The 9,653-nt window shown below is 43.3% G+C and overlaps 1 protein-coding gene across 5 annotated transcripts in view; it reads left to right on the top strand.

Moving 5' to 3' along the window:
• The first annotated feature begins 267 nt into the window (after nt 1–267).
• The window catches only part of LOC117431239 (proto-oncogene tyrosine-protein kinase Src-like), an 86,382-nt gene continuing 76,996 nt past the window's right edge, over nt 268–9,653 (top strand). For all 5 annotated transcript variants that reach the window (XM_034051999.3, XM_034052028.3, XM_034052011.3 and 2 more), the window contains exon 1: nt 268–758. The gene's annotated coding sequence lies outside the window, so the exon portion shown is untranslated. The remainder of the gene's footprint in view (nt 759–9,653) is intronic.

Below are 9,653 nucleotides of genomic sequence, written 5' to 3'. Positions count from 1 at the left end.
TAAACAGGAACTATTTGAATATAGTTCGGGTCTCAAAAACCAATTTGGTTTCCACATACCTGAACCCGTATGTTTTGATTTATTTTTTTCTTTTCTAAAGCCAATGTCTGTACGTTTTTAATTTCTGAAGCAGTGACTGGACACACAGCAGTTACTCTTGCTGTGATTTATAGCATACTCGCTCTACCCATTAATAGCCGCCAGGCGGTGCTGTTGTGAAATTAAAATTCCAACCCCCCTCTATACTTCACTTGGCTTCATCCAATTCTCAACACATCTACGCAGGAAGGGCATACGCGGCAGCCCACTTTTCTGAGCCAGAAGCAAGTAACGCAAATCTTGTAGTGTCTTTCTCCAGATCCCACCCCCTTTCAATCCCATCTCGCTCTCTGCCTCAAAGTCTGTTTTTCACAATGTATGCCGGGACTTCATAAGGACAGATCACGCTTAGCTTTACTGCTTAATCGGGATGTTTATCAACACACTGGTGTAGTGCGTGGATTTATATATTAATCACCGATTCTGGAAGTGGTGCGTGGACTACACAGCTTCCCCAGGCGGTCCCGCAGAGACCTCACTCCAGGCAGTATTTCAGCCCAGTCCCAGCACCATATCCCGATGTAAATATAAGCAACATTTATATCGTTTTGCTTTTATTCGAGAAACTCGCACGTGCATTTTTATTTAAATATCCTCATCGCACCAGCTAAGGTAGTAAGGATAGCCAGAGGTCGGAGACGCTGCGTTCAATTGAAAAGGTAAGTGGTTTGATGTGTTTTCTCTAGTAATGGATACAGCATCGGGGCTTGGACCCTCTGGTACTAGCACTGAGTCGAACGCTATGCAGACATATATTGTAGGTTTGTTTTCTGACCAAAACGTGGCGCTTCTTCATTCGCTGTGTGTTTCGTTTATTTGTAACTGTATCCTTAGTCATCCAGTGTTGTTTCTTAGAGTCGTTGCTAGCGTGAAAATATACTAGGGTACCGCTGTTATTTCTGCATGGTTTTTGTGCGAAACTAAACCGTACTATTGTATTGTATTGTTGTTTTTGCTTGAGTCTGTAAAGCCGATGCATTCTATTAAACGACTCTTAATGTTGGTGTTAAGTGGGTACCTGTGCACTAAACACGTAGGTTTCTATTGAGTTTAAATTCTGTTTAACACAAACACAGAGAATATTGCAGATCTTTAGTATCACACAAGTAAGTCGAATATTCCACAAACTAGGTGGTAATTTGAGTGTTTTCGACATTAGCCTTAATAGATGGTTATGTGAATTGGTAGGGAAACCGCAGCCTACACTCAAAGCGTTTATTTGTTCTGACACAGGAGGTTTGCCTATCGCACCGTTGTTCCAGACAATCCACGCCACACAAATACACCATTAACTGGAAATAAAGTATCTTACAGCAGAAACGTACACGAGGGCTTGAATACATGAATAACGACTTTGGAATCCGTGTGCCTTCCCAGTTGAATTTTGACATCTAGACCCAGTGCAAGGCACTGTTTGATTTGTGCAAGGTGAATTTTACTAGCAGCCATTTTTTTGCCACAAATACTGCGTTATCAACCTAATATACTGTTTTGTAGTAACCCGATAAAAAGTTAAATTTGTCATTGATTCGGGTTCACATGCCCGCCTATGTGTATTGTTAACATTTAAGTGGAGTGTCACGTAGTGTTCTCATTGTGAAACATAGCGCCTGTTAATACAGTGATTCACAGTCTGTCGTGCACACCAGGTATTGTGAAACATAGCGCCTGTTAATACAGTGATTCACAGTCTGTCGCGCACACCAGGTATTATGAAACATAGCGCCTGTTAATACAGTGATTCACAGTCTGTCGTGCACACCAGGTATTGAATGCCAGTGCTCTACTGGATCTCGTGTTGGGGTGTGATACAACTGATTAGGTTTCTTGCAAAAACCCTTTGACTGGCGCTACAGTATGTAGCGGTTCACTTTTCAACCCTTTGACTGGCGCTACAGTATGTAGCGGTTCACATTTCAACCCTTTGACTGGCGCTACAGTATGTAGCGGTTCACTTTTCAACCCTTTGACTGGCGCTACAGTATGTAGCGGTTCACTTTTCAACCCTTTGACTGGCGCTACAGTATGTAGCGGTTCACTTTTCAACCCTTTGACTGGCGCTACAGTATGTAGCGGTTCACATTTCAACCCTTTGACTGGCGCTACAGTATGTAGCGGTTCACTTTTCAACACTTTGACTGGCGCTACAGTATGTAGCGGTTCACTTTTCAACCTGTTTTTAGCTAGTACTGTATTGAGTATTACTATCTGGTGTATAAGGCTGGCTTCAGTTTGAAGTACCTATTGCCCTGGTTTGTTTGAAGTGTGCAGTTGTGAAAGAAAGCATGCTGTCGGAAGTGTTTTTTATTGTTATTATTTTAGAACATAATATCTAGAACTGAATTGGATTAAATACATCTTTCTGAAAGCCTTGGAGCATGGAATGGTCCACAGCCCTTTAAATGACTTTTTTCTTGTTTAATAACCAACCAGCCCCTCCCCCATATTGACTGACCCGATTTCCTGATAGTAAGGCATGGGAACTTTCTTTATCCTCATGTAATACCAGATGCCATCTTTTATAATGGAGCACATGTTTCTTTCAAAACTACACACTTAAGACCTACAATATGATGGGAGTGGAAAGCAGGTACAGTTTTTTGTTAGCTTCAATCACGGTTAAAAAAAGAAAACAGGACATGGCTCAATTTATTATTACCATTTGATTTGTGTTTTTTTTCTGTGTTGGCCCGAAAGAGTATGGGTCGAGTGTAGTCCAAGAGCTATTCCTAATCTGTTTAGCTTTCATTGAGAAATGCAGAGGTTCATGCAGTAAACTTTGAAAACAGCCTGTCTACTTCCAGCAGTAACTTTAGTACAAAACAACCTGATCACGTTTACATATGAAGGTTGCTACATATCTGCTGTGCAGACAATTCCTGTAACGAAAAGAAACATCCCATAAAGCACTATACAGTGTACGTTTGTTATACCAGCAGCTTTTCTTGTTGAAAGCAAAGAAGATTTGGTATTTGTTTTAATGTTTTTATGCAAAATTAAAAAGCTTATTTAAAACACATGCTTTTTAGTTGCACTTGCTTGGCAGTGTGCCTTTTCCATAATGAACCTCTCTAATATAATGTAACTCCTTTCTTTCTAGGTGTTGTGATTGTGTGTGTATTGTGGAAGGTAATATTTTACTATTTTCAAGTATTATAAAAGAGTGTTTTCTTTTTGCTCCTAGCCAATGAGAGAACTCTTTGAGTAAGTGCCTGAAGTGTAAAATTGTGTTGAAGTCATTGATTGGTTCTGGGCTCTGTTGCTCCAGGATTGATGAGCATCATAAAACTACCTGGCTTTGAGCTTGTCTGTAGAATCCTTTGTGCCGGGACTGAACAGTCAAATAATGTGACCTTTCAGCCCTCACTGCCACCAATACACACCATGCTCTTTTTGGATACACACTTTCAAAGAATGGATATTCCTCATTGTAATTCCTGTTTGGGTGCCCTCTTCGTGGTAGAGGGGCCCAGCTGTGTGTATGTGTGTAGGGGGGGGGGGGGTTCTGCTGTGATTCATCAGTTCAAACAGAGGGCTGCCTGTGTCCTCTGAGCTGGCTCCCTGCTCCTCACAGCCCCACTAGAAGGCGGGCTACAGCCTAGCCCAGCACTGGAAACTCAATTCTTCCTCTGTCTTGGCCCAGGACCTGCTTTTTAAAAGCCTTTGTGATCCAAGGGGCCCAGCTACAGTTGGAGCACTTTACAGACAAAAGGAAAGGCAGCCTGCAATGGAATCTGTCCTCCCTGCTTCATTCCATGCTCGCCCCCGGGATTGATGCACAGCCAGTCTCTTCAGCCCCCATCACACCCCCGGGATTGACACACAGCCAGTCTCTTCAACCCCATCACATCCAGATCACACCCCGGGATTGACACACAGCCAGTCTCTTCAGCCCCATCACATCCAGATCACACCCCCAGGATTGACACACAGCCAGTCTCTTCAGCCCCCATCACATCCAAATCACACCCCCGGGATTGACACACAGCCAGTCTCTTCAGCCCCCATCACATCCAGATCACACCCCGGGATTGACACACAGCCAGTCTCTTCAGCCCCATCACATCCAGATCACACCCCCGGGGTTGACGCACAGCCAGTCTCTTCAGCCCCCATCACATCCAGATCACACCCCCGGGATTGACACACAGCCAGTCTCTTCAGCCCCCATCACATCCAGATCACACCCCGGGATTGACACACAGCCAGTCTCTTCAGCCCCATCACATCCAGATCACACCCCCAGGATTGACACACAGCCAGTCTCTTCAGCCCCATCACATCCAGATCACCCCCCCCCCGGGATTGACACACAGCCAGTCTCTTCAGCCCCATCACAATCAGATCGCACCCCCGGGGTCTCTTCGGCCCTGTGGCCAAGTGGTTTGCAGTGCGCAGGTGTAGAGGTGATGTGGTGCTCAAGTAATGACAAACAACAACATTCATGGTGTAACAGTGGTTTATTTATAATCCAAAGTCACTTGACAACCGTAAACAGTAATAACTGGCAATACACAGCGATGTGTAATGCTCAGAAAACCCCTCGGGTTGAGTCCTGAAATAATAATGTTTGTAAATACACACACAGGACACAGACATGGTCACAATTCTGTCACAAGTGCTTTTCAGTGTGAGTGGTGAAATCCATTTATTTTGTGAACAATGGTGCAGTGACGTCCAGGTTGGTGCTGGCCTTTAGCGACAGCTCCTGGTACGTGTTAGCCGTCAAACAAAACAAACGTTTACAATCAGCACGACAGAACAAACAAACACTAAACACTCCCGATAATTTCACAATCCTTCAGCGGTTCGTCCGTAATCATAACAAAGGAGCAGTTCACTCGTCCACTTCCCCTTTTGTACCTTCAGCCATGCCCTCTTGGTTAGCGAGTGATGTTCCTGAACATCCAGATGTTTCTGATGTTGACTCAGAAATATCTTCATCTAGACAATGTGGGGAAGCTATAAAAAAGGCCAACAAGATGCTCGGATATATAGTAAAGAGTGTTGAATTTAAATCAAGGGAAGTAATGTTAAAACTTTACACTGCATTAGTAAGACCTCATCTAGACTATTGTGTTCAGTTCTGGTCACCTCGCTACAAAAAGGATATTGCCGCTGTAGAAATAGTGTAAAGAAGAGCAACCAGAATTATTCCGGGTTTAAAAGGCATGTCGTATGCAGACAGACTCAAAGAATTGAATCTGTTCAGTCTCGAACAAAGAAGACTATATGCAGTGATCTGATTCAAGCATTAAAAATTCAAAAAGGTATTGACAGTGTCGAACCAACTCCCCAGTAATGTTGTTGAAGCTGACACCCTGGGATCCTTTCAGAAGCTGCTTGATGTGATTCTGGGATAAGTAAGCTGCTAATAACCAAACGAGCAAGATGGACCGAATGGCCTCCTCTCGTTTGTAACCTTTCTTATGTTCTTTTGTTCTTATCTGCCCACAGCCTGCACTTCCTCAGAGTCCCAAGGCTGTACTTTTCTCTCATCACACTTGCTGCCCGGTATGTTGTTTGTCTTTGTGGAGTGTACTGACTGATACAACGTAATGACGAAAATCCTTAACCCTGCCCCTGGCTCAGCTTGGCTCGCAGCCAGATTCAGATGTCTTGTGAGGCTGGAGTTTCACGGTTTGGTTCTCGCTCGGCTCGACAAATAGCCAGTGGAGAAGCACCCTCACGGGTCGGTGTGCTGGTGGAGAAGCAACCGTACTGTACCGAGCCCTCACAGGTCGGGTGTGCCGGTGGAGTACAACCCGTACCGTACCAAGCCCTCACTGGTCGGATAGCCAGTGGAGAAGCACCTGTACCCGTACCCGTACCGAGCCCTCACGGGTCAGGTGTGCTGGTGGAGAAGCACCCGTACCGTACCGAGCCCTCACGGGTCGGGTGTGCCGGTGGAGTACAACCCATACCGTACCGAGCCCTCACAGGTCGGATAGCCGGTGGAGAAGCACCCGTACCCGTACCGAGCCCTCACGGGTCGGATAGCTAGTCGAGAAGCACCCGTACCGTACCGAGCCCTCATGGGTCGGGTGTGCCGGTGGAGTACAACCCGTACCGTACTGAGCCCTCACGGGTCGGATAGCCAGTGGAGAAGCACCCGTACCCGTACCGAGCCCTTACGGGTCGGATAGCTAGTCGAGAAGCATCCGTACCCGTACCGAGCCCTCACGGCGTCGGGTGTGCCGGTGGAGTACAACCCATACCGTACCGAGCCCTCACAGGTCGGATAGCCAGTGGAGAAGCACCCGTACCCGTACCGAGCCCTCACAGGTCGGTTAGCTAGTGGAGAAGCACTCATACCATACCGAGCCCACACGGGTTGGATAGCCAGTGGAGAAGCACCCGTACCCGTACCGAGCCCTGACGGGTCAGATAGCCAGTGGAGAAGCGCCCGTACCCGTACCGAGCCCTCACGGGTCAGGTGTGCCAGTGGAGAAGCACCTGTATCATACCAAGCCCTCACGGGTCGGATAGCCAGTGGAGAAGCATCCGTACCATACCGAGCCCTCACGGGTCGGGTGTGCTAGTGGAGAAGGTTCCCTGTGACCCTACTTCACCTCATCATTTCAGGGCATTTTGTAACACATTTTTTAGTAAATGTAAGTAACATACAAAGAGTACAACTATAATAAGCAATACTCGGGCATTATTCAAATATAAAAATAGCTGCTTGTTTTTTTCAACTTTTCTCTAAAGCTGAATCCAGCTCTTGATGTACAGGTGTTTTAGTTTGTGAATCATACATAGATAGTTTGTGAATCATAGCCAACTATTACTGCTGTGGAATTCTGATTTTTCTTGACATTCTTTCAGTTTTGTAACGGCTGAACCCCAGATTTTTAAAGGATTTGTGTATAATCTGTCCAGTTTCTCTGCATTTTTTTACTGTTTTTCTACCAAAATGCAGCAATATTTACAGTAGGTTCCATCAAATTCTGCAAATTTTTTTTTATTGAAATAAATAAATAAATTAATACATACACATTGCCATGAGATTTACAGTCTGTATTTTTTTAAATAACATAAAATATTGTACAAATCATCTCTCATATATATATATATATATATACATACATACATACATACATACAGTGCCTTGCAAAAGTGTTCAGACCCCTGACCAATTCTCTCATATTACTGAATTACAAATGGTACATTGAAATTTCGTTCTGTTTGATATTTTATTTTAAAACACTGAAACTCAAAATCAGTTATTGTAAGGTGACATTGGTTTTATGTTGGGAAATATTTTTAAGAAAAATAAAAAACTGAAATATCTTGCTTGCATAACTATTCAACCCCTGAGCCGTGGAAGCTCCCAGTTTACACCGATGAAAGAAATTGACATAACAAGGACACAATTACCTTACCATTGCTGTCACATTTTCTGGATAAAAACCCCACTGTTGAAGGATCATTGGTCAGGCTGTGAATCTGAAGGAAAATGAAGACCAAAGAGCATTCTACAGAAGTTAGAGATAAAGTAATACAAATGCATAGATTAGGGAAAGGGTACAAAATAATATCCAAGTGTTTGGATATCCCAGTGAGCACAGTTGGATCAATAATCAGGAAGTGGAAGCTGCATCACACTACCCAGGCACTGCCAAGAAAAGGCCGTCCCTCAAAACTCAGCACTCAAACAAGAAGGAGACTTGTGAGAGAAGCCACAGAGAGGCCAACAATCACTTTGAAGGGCTACAGAGTTCAGTGGCTGGGAGTGGAGTAATGGTGCACCAGTCAACCATATCAAGAGCTCTGCATAACACTGGCCTGAATGGGAGGGTGGCAAGAAAGAAGCCGTTACTCAAAAAGTACCATCTGAAAGCACGTCTGGAGTTTGCCAGAAAGCATGAGAGTGACCCAGCTGCGATGTGGGAAAAGGTTTTGTGGTCAGATGAGACCAAGATAGAGCTTTTTGGCCAAAACTCAAAGCGCTATGTGTGGCGCAAACCTAACACTGCCCATGCCTCAAGACACACCATCCCTACAGTGAAGTATGGTGGTGAAGTATCTGTGGCACTATTTGAAAATTGCGGTCCACAAGCGTCGTCCAACCAACCTGAACAACCTGGAACAAATCTGCCAAGAAGAATGGGCCAAAATCACTCCGACACTGTGTGCAAAGCTGGTACATACTTACCCCAAAAGACTTAAAGCTGTTATTGCAGCGAAAGGTGGCTCTACCAAATATTAATGTGTGGGGGTTGAATAGTTATGCAAGCAAGATATTTCAGTTTTTTATTTTTCTTAAATATTTCCCAACATAAAACCTATGTCGCCTTACAATAATTGATTTTGAGTTTCAGTGTTTTAAAATAAAATATCAAAGAGAACGAAATTTCAATGTACCATTTGTAATTCAGTAATATGAGAGAATTGGTCAGGGGTCTGAATACTTTTGCAAGGCACTGTATATAAGCATTTCATTTCTATCATTATAAACATATTTGGCAATCTCCATGTTTTAATAGTTTCACAAATCGATGGATTGTGTCCAATAAATAACTAATATCGCTTCTGTTCAAATCTAGTAAAAAAAAATATATATATATATATTTTTTTTTTAATATAGCGTTTAAATAATATAGCGTTTAAATTAAAAAAAAATGTGAATATGGTAAATAGCAAACTAAGTACAAGTACATTGACCACGAAGTTTAATAAATCACACTGCACAATGTTTTCTAACCCGCTAAAAGCTTCGCCACTATGGTGTTGTTTTTTGCTTTAGTAGACTGCAGCATTTAAATGTCAGGTCATGCATTAAGAATGCAATACCACTTATTTGCTAATTTACAAAAAACTTTAACACCTTAGTCTGTACATTGCCAGCCATTTCTTGATTTTTTTGTAACCAATAGAAGATCAGTTTTTCCCACAGCTAGCCAATCAGAAGTGATAGGGGTGGGAAGTAAACACTTTTTTAAATGTTTGTGCTTCGGTGCCAGACTTCCGCAATTCAGTTTTCAGAAACTTGCGTGACTCTCTAAAAATATACCGGAGTGTCTTTCTAGCAATAGAACGAACATAGTTAACATAAATAAATACAAACTACTTGTCCGACGGACAAAAAACTTGTTTGTCTCACAAATCTTGTTGCGTCGGGTGATACGAATCCCCTCCAAACAAAGCAAAGGGACACTGTTCTGCACAGTGGAATGTGTGTGTGGTGGGGTGGGGGTGGGGGGGGGGGGGGGGGGGAGGTCATATTTATAACTGTCATTCATAAGTGATATTGTTGGAACTTGTACGAATGTGAATACATTTGAGGTTTGAATGTGTGTCCAGGCTCCAGCAATACTAATTTGTACTGTAAGCGAGTGAATTAGCTGTAGTGCTGGGTGTTGCATGTCTTAGCTTGCTTTGTCTCTGAGCCTGTTTTCCTGGGAGAGAGATTTCTCTTACTGTATATCATGTGATTTTGATGACTGGTGTCCAGAAACACACGTGATTAATAGGCATGATGATTTTCCACTTCAAATTTGAAGCAATTCTGTTTTTTATACCATTGCTTTCTATTTCTGGAGAAGTTTTTT

Source organism: Acipenser ruthenus, chromosome 29 (assembly GCF_902713425.1).
Source record: "Acipenser ruthenus chromosome 29, fAciRut3.2 maternal haplotype, whole genome shotgun sequence".
NCBI lineage: Eukaryota > Metazoa > Chordata > Actinopteri > Acipenseriformes > Acipenseridae > Acipenser > Acipenser ruthenus.
This window is presented reverse-complemented; position numbering and strand designations above follow the sequence as displayed.